Source organism: Erithacus rubecula (assembly GCF_903797595.1).
Source record: "Erithacus rubecula genome assembly, chromosome: 5".
Classification (NCBI taxonomy): domain Eukaryota; kingdom Metazoa; phylum Chordata; class Aves; order Passeriformes; family Muscicapidae; genus Erithacus; species Erithacus rubecula.
In genome coordinates this window covers 3,352,595-3,371,334 of record NC_136687.1, presented here as the reverse complement: position 1 = coordinate 3,371,334, position 18,740 = coordinate 3,352,595, and the positions used below count along the sequence as shown (strand labels likewise).

General features: G+C 35.5%; 1 long non-coding RNA gene across 1 annotated transcript; it reads right to left on the bottom strand.

Moving 5' to 3' along the window:
• Nucleotides 1-334: 334 nt before the first annotated feature.
• On the bottom strand, nucleotides 335-11,445 carry LOC306802823. Its single transcript, XR_013774482.1, has 4 exons — nucleotides 11,322-11,445; nucleotides 1,913-2,002; nucleotides 1,254-1,309; nucleotides 335-678 (listed from the first exon to the last, which is right to left on the bottom strand). It is a non-coding gene; the product is annotated as an uncharacterized lncRNA (long non-coding RNA).
• Between the last annotated feature and the right edge of the window lie 7,295 nt (nucleotides 11,446-18,740).

Below are 18,740 nucleotides of genomic sequence, written 5' to 3'. Positions count from 1 at the left end.
ATCACCTGAACACCTCTGCTCAAATCTTCCCTCAGGATTTTCTATATGAATGTCACCAAGATAGCTACAGAACTATAATTTTTCAAACATTTTCCATTCAAATTGCATGGTCCTTGCCAAATATCTGAAAGGCTGCAGGATCTGAAAACTTCCACATTTGCCAGCATGCTTTGTGTCCCAGGATGCTCTAATTCTACAAAACTGGGGGAATACTTTCACCTTGAAATTTAAGATGAAACCTCACAGCCCATATTAGGTCTTGATACCAAGGCACAGATGTGATACCGATTCACACAAACTTTGCCCATTTTGACTGACCCATTATTATTACATCCAAATCTTCATACATTAAGATCTCTTTTCCAAAGACAACTTTGCTCCCAGAGCCAATATTCTTCACTTAAACTGCTCAAACAGCAGGACATTGTCTCCCAGTAGAACATCATCTCTGCTGGATTTTATCACAATTCTTTAAGACTAGTGAGAAACTGTGTAATCCAAGAGGAAAATGAGTTGTGAAACATCATACCTGGGATTGCTTTACCTTTTCCAAAGGATTATTTCTGCAGGATTAAACTAAGGTTACAGAAGTACAGCAGTACTGAAATTTGAATTCTTGTGTCAGCTGAGGACCTGGCTCTTCTCCCTGAAGTTTTCACTCTTTCCCAGAAGTGTCAGCTGAAATGAGACAACAATTCCAAGGCCACCATTGACTTTCCAGCAAATGAGCAACAACCCACCACTGTAACTTCTGCCAAGAACAGGAAATTAGGTTTTCTTGTATTTTAGTTAAATCCTGAGGTCTATGGGCAGCTGATCTTCAAAGCCTGTGAAAAGTGTTGCTGGATAAAAGATCTACATTTACCTCCATGAAATTTCTGGATGTGAGAGTCAGTTTAAGAGAAAACTAACCTTCCTGCACTTCATTGCTTTTCTGCAATGATCCTTGTGGTCTCTTCTAGACAGATCTCATTGCTTTTTTCAGGATGGGGAAAAATATTAAAACTTTAATTAAAGTGGAATGCATTTGAGAGTGTCCTGAAAACTGTATGCACATTGTCTCAGCATAATCAGACAGAGTTCTTTCTTGACAGGCCAAAAAGATTGTCCTGACACAAGCAGGATTTGTGGACAGCTGGAATTGCATATGGAGACAGGCTTGGATGTACAGGGCTTTAAAATTGTTCTCAGAACCAGGCTACACCACAAGCACTGCTCAACATCACTTCAGGCAAAGAAAGTAAATTCTATACCTATTTTCAAATGTCTTTCTTTCATAGAAGAGTCCATTTCCCTTGCTCTAAAGGATCTGCAAGGCAAAGTTTAAAGAGAATCCTTAAAAATACTACGTGCTTGAGAGAATCAAAATATGAAATACAAAACAAGGAAGAAGAAAGCAGGTTCTCCTTGGTGAGACAAGTGGTTTTCAGAAAAGCAAATAAACAGTTTCAAAGCATTTTCTTGCCTGAAGTGTCTTTTAGACTCTTCAAATGGAAAAATCTCCTACCACTCCTTTAAATGTTAGAGGTACTAAGCCTTAGATACACAGATCACTTTAGATATACAGATCCAGCTACCTGATTCTTCTAACAGTGTCAGATCTTGAAACAACTTTTGACTTTAATATGTTAATATTCTTCAGCAACATGAGCAGGGATATAATCCCACTTTCCTTTATACCTTTCCTCTCTTCCTGAGTTTTATTGGCTTCATGTGTTTTGGGAGGAGAATGTAATACTAATAATCATCTCAAAGAAAATCTGCTATGACCAATTCCAGCAGATGCAGAGGCAGTTTGAGGTACAATGTGTGGCTGCAAAAGCAATCTGCATTGTAAGACAATCCATCTTTTAGAGAAACCTGTAATCTCAGCATTGGAATTGCCCTGCAATGTCATTTAGCTTCTCAGTACCTCTCCAAGTCCTTGTAGAAATATAAGGCTGATCAAAGGTACAGGATGGTATAAGCATGATGAGTATATAATAGACCAGCTCTTTTCAGCCTGGGAAAAAAAAAAAAAATTAGATTAGTGAAGAAGTACATGACAGGTGCCATCAGTGGCACATAAAAGATAAAAAGATAACAAGTCGTTCATTGTCTCTTTCAATGGAATGAACTGTAAAGCAGGCAGATCCAAAATAAGCATGTATTTTTAAAGTGGAGAGTTAAAAGCGTACTCCTTGCAACAGGCTGCTGTGCATCAAACTTTTAGAAGTATTGAAAAGGCAATTGGTGAAGTTGAATGTAATAATAAAATAAACAATTCACTGTGGGCTATAAAGGAAAGGCACTTCTGCTGGTTAGAGTGACTCTAACAAGAAATTTCATCAAACTGGAAGAAAACATTCCGGAAAAAGATCATTGCTGATTTCTCTCACTCCTTCATTTTATTCCATTTACCAAATATTGGTCATGTTGTGTGACAGAACACAAGGTTAGATGCACACTTCCTCTGATGCACTACAGCCATCCCCATATTTTCATGTCAGGAATAGATTTTTCTGAATGCCTTGCAAACTCATTTGAAGTATGAAATATTACTAAAGCATACTGTATAAAGGGTACCAGGACCCTGGAAACTTTAGCTCAAGGATTCTGTCATACAGAATACAGCAGTGTTGATACCAACCTTAATATGTCTTCTTGTTATATGAAAATATCAGAGGAAAATTTCCCCAAATGGGACCAAAATAGAATTTCACCTATCTCCATTTTTCTGTGAAGGAGGTTGTTCAAATAGGTAACCAGCTACAGAAAGTGTTAACAAATTAATTAACAAATTGCTGTGACTGTGCATCTGAGGTTTTCCCAATGTCACATACTCTGCTCATGAACCAGTAAGTGATAAAATTATTGGACCTAATAAAGAAGCATTAGTTGAATTTCTGTGAGCCAAACTGCACAGAAGGATAAATCATCATGAGGTACCCTTTGGCTTGAAGAGCATCTTTAAATTTATGAACTATACAGCTATCAACTCAAAGTTAGCTCCTCAGTCTTTCATAAATTGGATATTGGAAATGATAGACCTGCTCTTTAAAAATTACTCTGTTTGCATGTGCCTGACTTAAAACACCTCAAAGAATTCTGATGAGAAGGAGTTTATTCTTCTAAAGTAGTATAGTTATTCTTATAAATATCTTCTATTGTAAGAATAGAACTTAGGCCCAAATGTCAGCCTACAACATTTTCCAGCATTACACTAATGACAGAAACTACCAGAATCTAATTTATCTATGCTGGTACTATGAAGGCCAAAAACTTCAGAGTCTTGGAATAATTTCTTATATCTCTCCTCTCTCAATTTTCCTATAATTTCTCTTCTTGCTCTTTTAATAAATCTTTATTTAATAGTTGAGGAGCGAGCAGAGCACCATTCAAAGATTAAGCTTCTGCATAAAAAGGAAAAAATAAAAGTCAGATGATGAGTTCTGTGCTCCCAGACAAAAACCAAAAATAACAACCTTCAACCCAGTGTGTCCCTAGATAAAAAATTGATCTTTTCATGTTCATGGATCAGCCTTATTTGTTAGCATACAGGTAGATTCTTGCATTACAGTTGAAGTGAATTCCCTTAGCATTCAAAGCAGACACTTGTGGAATTAGCTGACAATAGAGTTCATGTTTATATGCATGGGATGCATTTACACTTAAAACTGTGTCATGATCTACAACATCAGTTAATGAGAAAATTATGCATTTAGGTTTAACACTGTATAAATGCCAGATAGGCAGAATGGAAAAGTCCATTTAGCTTTTTAAGTACAGTCTCAAAGGCAGTTTAGGATTTTTAGTTAGAAGCTACATTAATTTTTTTTTCCTTCTTTTGTTATAGAAATGGGTAGAAAAAACCATTTGACACTTTGAATGCAACGAACAATTGCACCTGCTCTCCAGTCTTTGCTTTTATTACAAAAGGCTATATTTTTATTGTAAAGCTATTTGCTACAAATAGCCTTCCTATAACATCCTGTGTTAGTATCTTTTCTGCAATAACCAAGGATGCTCATGTCACTACATTAACCACCATTCTCTGACCCTGAAGAGTTGCAAGTCTTTTCAAGATGATGTATTTTATTTTGTAAAGAAATTATAAGCATAGTACTGCTTTGCAAGAAAGAAAACCATATTCCTCAGGGCTAAGTTGCCTCATCATAGTATGCTAAAAAAAAACCACCAGGCAAGCAGTTTCTATTCTGATCTTAAACCATAGCTAGTTATAGGAGTTTACCCATAGGAGAATTGTCAGAGCATGGGGTTTAAACAATTCTTTTAATCAATTCTGTCAGTAGAAGCACAAAGGAAGGAGCCAGGATGGCACACTCCCAGCTCTGGCAGCTGCTAATAAACCTGTGGTATTTCCATTATTCAGGTGAGCATCTGCAGAGATAACCATGGTTGTGATGCAGCTCCTCTCACTCATTAAAATCTGTGTATGAAGGAAACAAAATGTCCATGTCTAAACCAGTCTGTAAGCCAAAATTGAAAATGGACACTGTGAGAAAATTTCTGGAATAAAAATAAGGAGATGCATCTTCTGAAGAATTAATAGCAAAGAGGACTCTACTGGATGTGGGTGAAGCTGCAGTGAGTGAAAATAGAAGAGAAACAGCCAGGTAAGGAGTGTTCTGGCTCAGACAAAAAGGAAGGGTCAGGGGAAGCTGATCTGCCACCTGTGCCAGCCTCAGCCATTGTGCCAACTGATCACCAGCACAGTAAGATTGTTCTACTCTTAAGTAAGCCTTAGTTTGGTTATGGTGAATAATTTCTGTATCAATGTAGCAAAATAATTAAATGCAGAACATCTTGGTATCTCTGATGAGCACATCCCTTTAGGTATCCCACAACAATCTACTGCTGCTGTCACCACTAGGTTTGCCTCTGTCATTTACAGAATTAAAAGTAGGTTTGGGTTACTTAGGCAAAAATTATGATTGTGTAATCTAAGAGCCAAATTTCTCATAAGGAAGGCAAAGTCTTAGAACCCAGCCCTCTACCAGTGTGATTTACCTGATCATTACTTCATGGGACATGGATATTCATAGGAAAAAAAAAAGGAAAGGCCTTTCTAGTAAAAAAAGAAAAAAATGCAAACTGTGATTTTAATTTCTAAGTCAGATGAATTTCAACTTTAATACATGCAAAGGAATATTTTTTGCAATATTTCTTCCAAAAATTCTGCAATTCCCTGTTTGCATGCACACATGCATGCACATCCTCAAGACAAATATAAATATAACACATTCAGTTGCATTACTTATATATATTATATAATCCCACAACTTTTATTTTCAGTTAATGGATAGTAAATCTACATCTTTTTGCACTAATGTTAGTGCATAAATAAACAAAATAATTCCTACTTAGAATTCAAATTTCTAGAGATTTAACAATTCCCTTCACAAATAACCTTGATTTCAAGGCAGTGAAATTCAACCTAGGGTTATAAAACATGCATTATTTATTTTCCGTGTGACTGGTAAAAGTGATTTAATCTGTTTATAAAGGGGGAGTTAAATTTTACTTAACTTTTCTTAACAAAGATCTCTGTGCTGCAGAATGTGTTATCTTAAAATTGTCACTCTTGCCTTTTAAACAGAATCCACAGAGATAAAAACTCTCCTCGGACATGACAGCAGTCATATATAATTTATTGTTGGGCTTTATAATCATATTTTCTACCCGTTATTAATTTGCAATTAAGAAGCAATGAGCAAAAATTATTGCAAGGTTTCATTTCTGCCCCAATTAACATTTTGGATTTTGCTTTGGGGTCTTCATTACAAACAAGTTGTCAAAATAAATGATGTGGCAAGTTATCTATATTTAGCAACCTATTATTTTAGCTTGTGTTTTCCTGGTTGAGAACATGAGCAACTGACATCACTGCAGACAACAGGAAAGAAGAATGAACCAACATTAAAATCCCCAAAAGCATTCATTAATCTTCTGTGACTAAAACCCTCTGCCTGGCCTTTCTTTGAAAAGACAAAGATTTCCAAACTGATTAAACCTAGAGGCAAGGCTGTTTTGCATATATCTTGTAAAAAGCCCCAAGCTTCCCTAAACTTCAGTCTAAAATTTAGCTGCAATCAAATTTTTCTTAGATAGTCATCTACCAGCTTGTAATTCTTCAGATTTTATTCCTCAAAATCTGATCAACTTGGGTCTGGCTTTTAAAAATCAAAAGTGTGCTTGCATTTTACCTGATTTCATCAGGTGCACTCAAATTGTTCTAGAAATCAGGGTTCTGTGTGTGCTACTGAGTTCAGTGAGCTTTGCTGTTAGAAATAAGTCATAGTACACATCTGCTCTGAGTGGACAGTGTTACACCAGGAGCTCATTCCAACATTAATTCTAGTGTTAATTGGCAATTAATTAAGCTTAGCTGTGTTATCAATTAATTTTACCCAGGTATCCTCCAGTGTATTCAGAGGCACAGGCACATATCTCATTTCTTTAGGCTTTACTCCTACACCTTCTGAAATACAAAAACTCACAAATACGTGGTGGGTAAAATGCAGGCAGAAGTAATCACAGCAGCTTTGAGGCCAAAGAAGCCCAAAAATCTGTGCAGAGGTTAAAAGCAGCTGTTTAGATCTGGAGAAGTCAGTTCTAGTCAGATTCACCTCAAGTCACTGCAAGCTCCAGTCCTGCCTTCAACACCACAAATACTTATTAAATTAAAGACTTATCTGTACTTAACATCTTCCCAAGCTGCTGAAAGGCTTTACATGGTCAATGCAATTTCCATCATAATTTTCCCTCTGAAGTAAAAAAATCTGCAGGTTATTTCGAAGCCTCATTTCTGAGAACAGGGATCATACTTTAGACCAAGTGCTGCATTATAGTTATTCCAAACGGGAAGAAATCATTCCATCTAAGATACTAACATGAGTCAGAAATCTTCATTGGGCCAATAGCAGGACATGGCACTACTCAGTGTGGCTTCCTGAACACAAAAGTGTCTTCTTATTCTGAAGTGACTGAGTAGTATAAAAAATAAATTTCAATTATTACTGGTTGGAATATTTTTGAGGTGGATTTTGGCTTCTCTGTGCAGCTGGAGACAGAATATAACCACCCTTGACATCAAAGAATATTACAAAAAAAACACAAAAAAACAACACTGCTAAATATAGAATTAACACTGAAACTGCTTTTTCCAGTATTACTTGCAACTAGTATAAGCTGACACATGGGAGATATCCAGTGTTTTTCCAAATACTAGTTTTAATACTTTGTAATAAAATTGCTTATGTGAGATGTTGACATAATTGCTTGCAGATACAAATTAAGAAGTTATTTCCTAAGCCATGCAGAACCAAAATCCTATGGCATAAAAGTAGGAGTAAATAAATACTGCAATATATTTTGTACAACATTTTAATGCACAGTGTGCCCCATAAATCAGAGGAAATGCACGACTTCTCTTGCTTGCCTGGATTTAGCCCTACAGAAAATAGGGTTACCTAAACTTCAATCCTGCCCTGAACTTAATCCTTCGTATTTTATCTCTATAGGTCTCACCAAGTGTATGAAATAAGACATTGAATAATACTGGGGATGATGGGGGGAAAAATGAGCTTAAAAGCTAGAACTGGATAAAGCAAAATCAAGCCAATAAACACCATAAAATTAGCTTGAAGGCAAAGTGCCTTTTCCAACCATTTTGGCAGCTTAATATTCCAAATATTCCAAGTTGGATCCTTAGAAATGAGTAGAAAATATCTCCTGTCCATAGCCAGAGCTCACAGAGAAAAATAGTTTCTTTTTCACACAGGTAATGTTTAACTCTCTTGATCTACCTAGCTGCAAAGATCTGAGCATCCCTTCAGAAGGGGTTTGTGAGAGTTTCATCAGTTTAATACTGTATTACTGAGTGGCTATTCCCACAAGGTTCCCATTGCCCTGAAGAACCCTTTTCAAAAAGCAGGTCTGGCTGCTGAATGGTTATGGATTTATACTTAATAACAGACACTTTGCAAAGCAACAGAAAATTCCAAATAAATCAGACCAGAATGATTGTTTGACCTTGAATCAAAGTGCCCTAACAGAGCTTCTGTCCACATGCCCAAAATCTTTTTCCTCAGAACTGTCACAATAGAGTTTCCTTCTCCTTTGGAATAGTGACAATGCTTGGCAGTAACTCTAAGCTGCAATTCTGTGCACTTAGAACTCAGTCTCTCTTTTAAGCTCGAGAACAAGCTGGTCATTCAATATTTCTGTCATAAAGATACTTCCAGGCTTTTTCTGTAGATATAATGACCAAGAGAGCAGTGCTGAAGGTCTCATCACAGCTCAAAGATTTCTAATTCTAACAATGGAGCAATATCCAACCCTTACAAACCATCAGAGTTAAGCTCTACATGCTTTATATTTCCAGCTTTTGGACCATCAATTTGGCTGCTCAGAGACCTCAAGATAAAAAGAAATAAATTGAATCCTGATTATCCAAATGCTAATCCTCAGGAGCAGCACACATACAAACTTCCCATAAAGCATGAGGTAAGTTCCTGATAAGGAAGCTGCTTTGCCAATGTAAAAGAGAACATAAAAATACTGAAATATCCATTGCCTACTATTTAATAAAGCAAAAAGCAGGTACAGTTTACCTACCCCTTGTTGTAGCCATGTGCTAGAACAGCAAGGAGATGCACATTTTGAGTTCCACTTAAAACATTGGCAACCAAGCTGGCAGGAAAACTGGGTTTTCTCTATTTTGTAGTTCTGGTTATGCCTAAATCAAGCTAAATAAAACAAAATAATTGCTAGTAACTGAAAAACAAAACAATCTTGTTTTTCTGGAAGTATTAACATCACCTTTGAGGGTGCATGAACTCCACTTTAGTCCCCCAGACCAGTTTTTGGAAGTGATCTGGATATCCAACCATCAGCTGGGGATTCACAATAGGCAAATGTTACTAAGAGTGATGAAAACTTTATTTATGTAAAAGTTATGACTTGACCTTAGACTTAGCCTAGGAAAAAAAAAGTCAGATAAGATTAATCCCTGTATTTTAACTAACTTATTGATATTGGCAAATATGATTCCAGAGCATAATATTACTATGAATTTGATCACCCTAATACAAACAAGAGGTATTGACAAATACCATTTTATGGAGAAAATTATGACATCCACATATTCAACAATCTCACATGCAATTCTAAATTTCTTATTTTGGTTGCCCAAACTAACAATTCAAATAAGTTATTTATAGAAATATGCTACAACTAAATTAGGTTTTTGTAGTTATTTGATGTTCCCAAATTAATTCAGTAAACCAGGACAAAACAATTAATCCAATACATTATCTTACAGGTTATATTAATCAGATCATAAAAAAAATCAAACTAATTACCATGAATTAAGCATTAGATACACTTTTCTTTTTAATCATTCATCTGCTATCCAGCTTGATAAGAACTATCAGATACAAAGGCACTACATCAAAAATAATTATAATTAAGTTTAACATAGCCTGAAGCCAACCCTTCATTACAGAACTGAAGAAATTTAATGTTAATGATAAGACACATCTTGTAAACCAACAGCTTCACAGCTTTAGAAAATAAGAACTCCTTCCCCTTCTAGGCAAACAAACAGCAATGACAAAGTAATTTTCAAAGTTCTGAGGTCCTGCCAGGACCTGCCTACAACTACTTTATGTGAATTACCAGATCACTTTTCTTGCTTTAGATTTGGACCTCAGATTTATTTTATTTAATTCACATTAAGAGTCTTGCTATTCCAAATGGTAGTTGCCACTTCATTCTGCAGTTTTATTTCTTATTTGGCTTTTACTTAGAAGACATCAGCAAGTTAGGAGTAAATATATCATGCCATGGATTATTACTATATGTCTCTGCTAGGTTCTTTGATGGTAGAATTTATAAAAGCATAGAGTTTAATATGAATTCTTATTCTCATCATATTTTCACTATTCTTACATTCAGCTACAATACATGGTTACCCAAACTACATATGGAATTTTCTTCATAAATTGGTTGTGGATTTCTGTTTGCTAGGTTTTAGTTTTGTTGTTGTTGTTTTTGTTCTGTTGGGGTTTTTTTGAGGATTGTTTTTTCTTTAGATTATAGACAAAAGGGATACTATGGAAGAACATATTGAAAATTTAATGAAGTCAAGGTAAATGACACCCAAAAAACAACTCCTAAAAACTTAGCCATGACTTACACTTAAATCCACACTTTCCATGGGCAGTCACCTTCCTTTTGCTCATGCACCTGATTTTGCCTTTCAAGAAAACCTATTACATACTTTTCCAAAGAACTGAAATTGAAAATATTTCTATCCTTTCCTTGTTCTTTTCTGACACCTCTCTCATTAAAAAGGTGAACACAACTGCCATTTTTCAATCATTAAAACCCTCCTTATCTCCATCTCTTGGTTCCAAACCTTATCAAATACTGGCAAACACATTCACAGCCCTGAGATATTTAAGTTTTATACAGTTCCCATTAAAAGAATTCCCTTAGAGCTGTTGCCCTTCACCCAGTTTGTCTGCAGGTTACTGGGTAATGTTAAGGTTAAAAGTTCTTACTCAAAGAATCAGAGAATGGTTTGGGTTCAAAGGAAATTTATCTTTCAGGCCCCTGACATTGCAGGGACACTTTCCACTGGAGTAGGTTGCTCAGAGCATCACCCAGCCTGGCCCTGAACACTTCCAGGGATTCACTAATGCAGCTTCTTCTGACCTGCACCACCCTCATAAAAAAATTGTGGAATGGTAAAGAACAGCTGGAGCTCAGTAAATTGCTCTTTCTAAATACACACAGAACTCACAATAAGAGACCACACTGCCATTTCTAGACAGAAAATATCTCTGCTGTTACTACTCACAAAAATAGCTAATTATTCTCTGGAAAAATTCAAAAGACTAAATAAGCTGGTGAAACTGTCCTAGTTTCTTTTTCTTATCTTTTTTCATAGCCCTGATAAACTGAATTTAGTACAGCAGGAAATATCACACAGGCAACTATTAAGATTTCACAAATGAGATTAGATTTAGATAAATGAAGATTAAAGCAGATTTTGCAAACATAGATCGACTTTATATCTTGTAATGAGGTACAGATCTTAAGTACCCAGGCAACACAGAAATATCTCAGGATTAGAGACTACTACTACCATTCTCTGTTATTGGACTAAAAAAAAAAAAAAAAATAAAATCCATACCATAATGAATTTCAACTTCCTGAATAATTACCATTGAAGCTAAGGGGAAAACAAAAAGGAGTGAAAAAGTAAATCTCATAAACTTCTAGCAGAGATTTAGGCAGTTAGATTTCTATACCTGACTTCTTTAGATATTCATCATTAATATCATTTTCTATTAACAGAGCAAGAATTTCTAAGGAAATACAGAAATTGGAAAGAATATACCTACAGAAATACACAAGAATTTCTACATTCTATCTTGTTTTTTTTCCTCTCTTCTCCTATGTCCTTAACTGCTCAAAAAATGCTTTAGTGAGCTGCTCTGTATTATATAGGGACATCAACTTCTCCCACTTCCAGCAGGCTCTACTTGCTAATTAGCCCTTAATTAAAATGAGTTGCAGCTGGTTTGAGACACTCCCCTCTCCCCAACCTCAGTGCCCTGTTTCTATTTTCAGAACCAATAAAAATTCCCAAAAGCCAGTCTGGTCTGGGTACTTTTCTTGGTAGAGTATATTCAGCATTTCTTTAGTGCTCTTTTCTCTTCCTCTCCTCTGTTTGTCTTATAAGTACATAATTTTAGAATAGATTTTGCTTCTTGTTTTTTTTTTCTTTCATCTGTTTTTTTTTAAATTTCCCCAATGTCCTCTGCTGTTTAGGAAGTATTGTTGCAGTGAATTATATTTTTTTTTTCCTTTTTCGCAGCTTTGAAATTTGTTTCAGTTGCTGATTTGATGAGGCTTTAGGTTCAAATAGACTGAAAGCCCAACAATAAAATCTTGCTAAGGGCCAGTGCAGCTGTCTCACAAGATTCCCAGATACTGCTGCCAACACATTTTAACTGAGGCTTGTCATGTCTGTTATTCCTGACTCTCCACTCAATTGAATTAAATACCATTTGGATCTTATGATGAGGACAAACATCCACAAAGGATGAAACCAAAGCTCACAAACTCATTTTGACCTTCCCTGGATTTGCAAAAGTCTGCAAGGATGAAAAAGCTGGGCAGCCTCTTCTCTCTCCTGTGTGGCTGTGTCTCACCATGTTCCTGAATAAATATCACTTAACAAACCTCATTTCAGCTTCCTTGCTTGTTCCTGACTCACCCTTCTGAAAGTTAATCTGATATAAACCAGGAGACACATTAGAGTCTTCAGGAAATGCTCTGGAATGGTTGCTGTACCAGAAAAATAGAGATGTGAGCAGAGTTTCAAAGGAAAAAAAATCTGGAAGGGAAAGAGAGGGAAAAAAGAAGTGTATGGATGCATTCACTTAGTTTTGAGAGAGCAACTTGAAGATATGGCTTGTGAATTCTTTTTAAAAAATAGATATATTTCCCACTTAAATATAACCAATAAAATAATTCAGTATACTGAGTGGGAGAGGTACTGGAGGGAGAGGCAAATAATGGCTGAATTATTTTATTCACCCCAGAGGAGTAGATCTTATTAAACAAATAACATTTAAAGACCTTCTCTGCTTTTGTATTGGCAACAGGAATTTAGCCTCTCTTCCCTTGGACAACTCTGTGTACAGAGTATGACACCTGCAGTTCACTTTTCTGCTATTTCCAAAAGTTCAAGAAGGATTTTATCTCAGTTCTTGGAGCATCTGGATCCAGATTATAGTTTTATTTATTTTTTAAATTTCTGTCTTGCAACCATGCTCATGTTTCTCTCCCAGTAAAAAGTCAGAGGTTTGGGATTGGTCTCTTCCCTGCCCTTAACATGTGAACTTAGATCATTAAATAGGTTATTTTTGGGGGTGGGGGAATGAAGTATTTGGTGTCAGATTAATTTGTTTAAATTAAATTTTAAGATAAAAATGTAATTTCATTATTTTTGGGGAAGAAGAAAACTTCCTTCTGAAAATATAAGAATGCAACAAAAAAATTCCAACTTTATTAAACCCTGATAAATACTTCCTTCCTCATGTGTGTTTCCCTCTGTGAATCTCCTATGAGTTCAAAAAGTCAGAATAACAATCCTAAATAAAGCTTATTTAAAAACATGTTTGTAAAAAGAACCTAACTGTGAAAAACTGAAGTTTGAGGAATGCCTTTAAGGTTCAATGTACAGAGAACATTTCATGAGGCATCACCAAATGTTTCTTTGTTTCCAATTAGCTTTCTAAATAAATGCAATGCATTTTAGCATTTGTCATGCAGAAAACATTTTTTGCCTGCATTTACTGTTAAAAATCCCAGGTTTTACCCTCCCTGATGGTGACTTACTGCTCTCATCTCCACACCTCATGCAATCTTAATTTGAGTCTGAAGCAAAAGTGCTTCAAGTTGCATCTAGAAGCAGTTTGGTGGTGCCAGTGGTAGTCTTAATGCAATTTTCCTCTACCAGGATATATCCAAAGGTTGTTTCATTTAAAATGCCCTCAAAAATGGAAATCCCAAATCTCTCTGTGATGGGGCACACCCCAGATGTGTCAAGCCCTACAAAGTTGTGTGCTGACTTTTCCCTATAATACCTCTTTTCTTCTTTTACAGCAACTGATACTTTTGGTAAATTAACAGATGTTTTAATGATGTCCTCTGAAGATACTCAGATGACACTGAACTCTGGGTGTGCAGTGACAATGCACAATCAAAGTCTGGCTGCTCTCCCTGCCCTGTGTCCAAATATCCATTGGGCTGAGGAATGCAGCCTCCTGCTTTTCCTTCCCAGAGACTTTAGAAACACATTCCACTGCATGGCAGATCCTGCCTGGCTGCAGGGAAAAGTCTTACTGAAAATTCAGCAGCCCTCACTGAGCAAAGACTCTGCTTTCACCTTCCAGAAGTTAATCCTAAATTTTACAATGTTAAAGATAAATTTTCTGTAGGAAACTGACAGGTTTTTGGCATGTTCTGTATGCCTGAAGGAAATGATAGAAGTAAAAAGACACATGTATTTAGGTCCTTATTATAAATATAGAAGAATAACTTTCAATAGAAGAACTGTGTGCTTTTGAGAAAAAGCAGAACTTACAAGAAACACAAAGTCTCATTCAGCAGATGATTAAACTTCCCATTGTAAGGGAACGAAGAAAGATGTTACAATCAATATTAGGACTTACAGCGAATACACAGCTGAGATAAAAACATTCATAATGGGAAAATAATATTTTTTTTCTTTTAAATTTTTTTCTTTTTTTTTTTTTTTTTTTTGTCCTCTGCACTCTGAGCTTCAGGCAGCGAGCTGGAAAACACATGGAGATGTAAGATTGCCCTGCAGCTCCAGTCAGTTTAGTCTCATGTTATTCTCCTGCAAATGCCCCTGGAGCTATAAGGCAGGGAGCAATCAGTTCAGAAAATTACTAGATTCACTTTGTGTGGCCAGAGGGGGACACTTTGTTAAAAGACAATGAGAAATAGAAAGTGGAATGAGATGCTGTGCTCCTATTTTAGCCAGGCATGGGATGGTAAAATATTACTAGATTGTGAAGGAAATAGAGAAAGAAAACCTCTGTAAATATCAATGCAAAAAGCAGCTTGGGTGAGCTGATTTATGTCTGAGGGCAGTCATCATAAAATCCATGAAGTCATTGTAAAATCCATGGAAAAAAAGTTGGAGGAAAACTCTAATTTCTTTATGTACAGGCAGCATGGTTATTAGTTTTTTATTACTTATACTTGGTATATGTTCTGCATTATTTTAATACATTTTGCAAAAAAATGGGATTTAGAAGTGAGTTAAAAAACCAATATTCTGTCTACAGGAAGTTTGTATATTTCAATATCTCGCAAAATTCTGAATACCTTTTTGATGGAAACCAAGATGTGTTTTGGGCCTTGTTTAGAGAATGAAATTAGTTATTATGCAGTAAAAATAATAAATAGGAGAGAAACTTCTTGACTTGTTGGACTAAAGTAACTATTTTTGGAAGAGTCTTGACATTGTGCAGTAATGTGGTGTCACAGGAAAAGCAACATGAGGTCTGAGGTTCAAATTTTCATGTTTGTTCTCACCTCAGATTTGGGATCAAAATACATTTTTCACATTAGATCTGGAGATGTGATTCATCATGTTTTCCATAGAGGACAGGTGCAGCACATTATGGGAAATGCAATTTGTTTTTTCAGCCACATGGAAAGTGTGGCACACTTTAATTGACTCAGAATCAAGTCTAATTGGGTCAAGATAAAGTTTCAAGTGAGTTAAAAAATGGTACTACTTTAATATGTGTTCAAAACAATATAAAATAAAGGAAAAAAATTCAATTTTCCAAAGAAAATAAGGTATAATCTTGAGGAAAAAGAATGGACATGGCTTAATAATCTTTCCTGCAGTTATGAGTGGGTTTATCTGGGGAGATTTATTTGCTCTTTCCTTTCCCAAGCCTTTCTTCTTAACCTATTTTCAAGCCAAAATTATTCTGCCAAAAACATCTTTCTAAAATGTCTATTTCTCCATTAAAACCAAGGTTGGTGTGCAATACAGCATTTGAGTAAATCTTAGAAAATTTGTTAATGCTCCTGGAAGCTGATTGTGTTCACTCCTTGTGTGTTCCTCAGTGGTTCAGTCTGAAACAAATTGCCAGTGGAAAAATTGGAATGTTCCCATTTTTTAAAGAATATCATGAGGCAAATCCCTTTAGTAGTTTTTAGGCACTCAGATGCACTCAACCACTCATTTGCAGCCTGCTGTATTTCCAGGTACAGCACCTGTACAATTAGCTAGAGTTTAGATGGAAATCACCTGCTATTTGGTATAGGAAAGATACTAAATGAGAAAATAATCTTTCACAAAGCTAAATCAGGTCACCAGGAAAAATAAAATGTTGATGTCCCACTTAACAAGATCAGAGACAATATGATCAAGGTCAGGGTGAAAACACTTAAAACACTTTTTCCCTGTAATGGATGTAAAGAACACAGAGAAAGATGGGAGGGACATCTGGAGATGGTTTAAGTGGTGGCATTTAACAAAGGGATGGCAGGCAGAAAGCTGACATCTGTTTTCAAGCCCATCGTTATATTTATCACATAAATGTTCAGATGCACTTAGGAAAAAAGAGAACTCCAAGAAGAGTTGGCTTGATGGGTCTCCTTTCATGACTCTAAAAGGGATAATCAGGCTGAGTAAACAGTTAATCCCTAGAAAACAGTAAATCCCTAGGAATACAGCACATCTGAAAAGATCACAGCTGTATCAGAAGCCAGATGTTGCAATAATCTTATTTAGATTGAGAAAACAAGAACAAAAGAAAGTGGGAGAAAAGCAATCACAGTCATAATGGATGGAGAAATCAACTTGAAAGACCAGGAACTTTTTTATTTACTGTTTTTATGAAGGCTAAAGCATTGACTATTCCGGAAATGTTTTAATTTCTGAAGCATTTTGGAGGAAAAAACAAAAAAGGTTGTTTGAACAGCTGGCTGCCCAAGCCATGGCTTCACAAGCAGCCAGAAGCTCTCCCTGTGATTAACCCTGGATCCATGGCAATTTTGTCATGGTAAGAAGGAAAAAAATCTAAAATATGAGATATAGGAAGGGAACAAGTTCTAGTGAAAACATCATGTATTGGAGGAGGAAATATTCATTCTTTTAGGAACTCTGCCAACATGGCTCCAGCAAGTAATTTCATCTCCCAATTTCACTTATTTATCTCTCATGATGCTTTGTTTCCATCCTAATAAATATTTCAAAGCTCAGGTTTGCAAAAGATTTTTTTTGCCATCAGCTTTAATTATTGAATGAAGTAAGGTAAATTAGTAAAGGAGAAAAGATAAATTTCATGTAGAATAATCTTCATAGAAATTGTACATGGACATTTTCTGACTGTGTGGTTCTAATAAATACCTGAGTATCTATACTTTTTTCCCCTTGAATTATGTATGCATCAGCTGCAGAGTCTATAAGCATAAAGAAAACTTCCTGAATATTTATGACATGTCTAAAATATTAATAGTGACAATAACTTAATTCAAATGAAAAATAAACATACTTGCAGTATGCTCTTTTTTCCTGATTCTGAACTGATTAAGACATTGCAGTTATTGAGAAAAACATGATCATTGCATTTTATTTACTATACAGGACTTCTATATACTGATTTGTAACTAAATTTAAAATAATTACATTATTTTCATGTGCCACAGAAAGTATTGAATCATTAGAAAAGCTCAGGTATGTTTGAATGAAATTATATCCTTATGTTTGGTGTCATAATCTTGCTGGAATAAACAGATGAAGTAATATAACTATTGAGCTTGTAAAGCAGCACTAGCACTAAAATGAAAAAAAAAAAAAATATATGTGTGTGTAAGTAAAAAATATGTAAAATATGTGTCTATTCCAGGGAGGTCCCATCTCTGAAAATGTTCAAGTTTCAAGGCCAAGCTGGAAGGGGCTTTGAACAACCTGGTCCAATGAAATCCCCATAGCAGGGACTGGAACTCAAGGGGCTTTAACATCCCTTCCCAAAAATTCTGTGATTCTGTGACACAATTTTGAGAAGGATGTTGAACATATTCAGTATTCTTTCTAATATAATATAATTGTGTTAAAAATTATGTAGAATTTGTTATTTTGTATCATAACTTTTCAAATTGAAGATGAAGTAAAAATGCTATAGGGATGCAGCAAGGAGTAAAAATCACTTGATGTTTAGACATTTTAACTGCACAGGAAAGCAAAGTAAATCCCCATATTTTTATAGAGGATGTATCTATATCTATGTATGGATTTATAGAGAATGTATTTATCTATTGCTAAAAAATATTCAGGAGATTTTTAGTTCAAATTGTAGGAACAAATTATATAGAAACAAGTAGGAAATGGCCAGGAAGTTCCCATAAAAGTTTAAATGGATTAGAAAAGGATTCTGCAATTTCATGTGAAATTGGTCCATCCTTTTGAGTGTTAAACACAATTAGATGCATAAACTGGCATCCAGAAAGTCCATGAACTGCTGACTGCAAAGACAATGTCCCCATAGAAAAATCTGCCTGCATAATGACTATTTCTTTTTTAATTCAACTATCCTGTTGGCAAGCAGGAGGCTGCAATAGGAAAAAGCTGTAGCCTCTTTTTCTCCCAATAATGAGCAATTCTTTGCTTGTTACTGGGAGAAAAAAAAAAATATTTAAGTACCTCAGCACTTAATTACGTTTGTAAATGTGTCCCAGACTTAAGGTTGAACCTACAATTAATTTATTTGCTGATTTGTTGGGTTAGGATTTCATTCTGCAAATTATTTACTGCAGAACTCTGAGGTTCTGGTGATCCCAGCACAGACAGTTCACAGGAGTGTTTCCTCATTTTGCCCTGTTCCACCACTTCTGGCAGGTGAACTTTCAGATCTTTGAATTAAGAAATGGCTGCTCAAAACTTTGAGGTGAAGTGTGAAGTGCAGTAAGATCACATCCAATTAAAAAACAATTCTCCAACAATGTTAACTTACAGGTCACTCATCTTTTTAAGAAGCCATAAATAATTTATTCATTACTAATTAACTGCATCTACTTTACCATCGTATCTCCTATTTAATGAGCGACATGAGAGCATTATGTTAATTTAAAACTATATGACTTGTCAAAAAGGAGTCAATTAAAAGGAT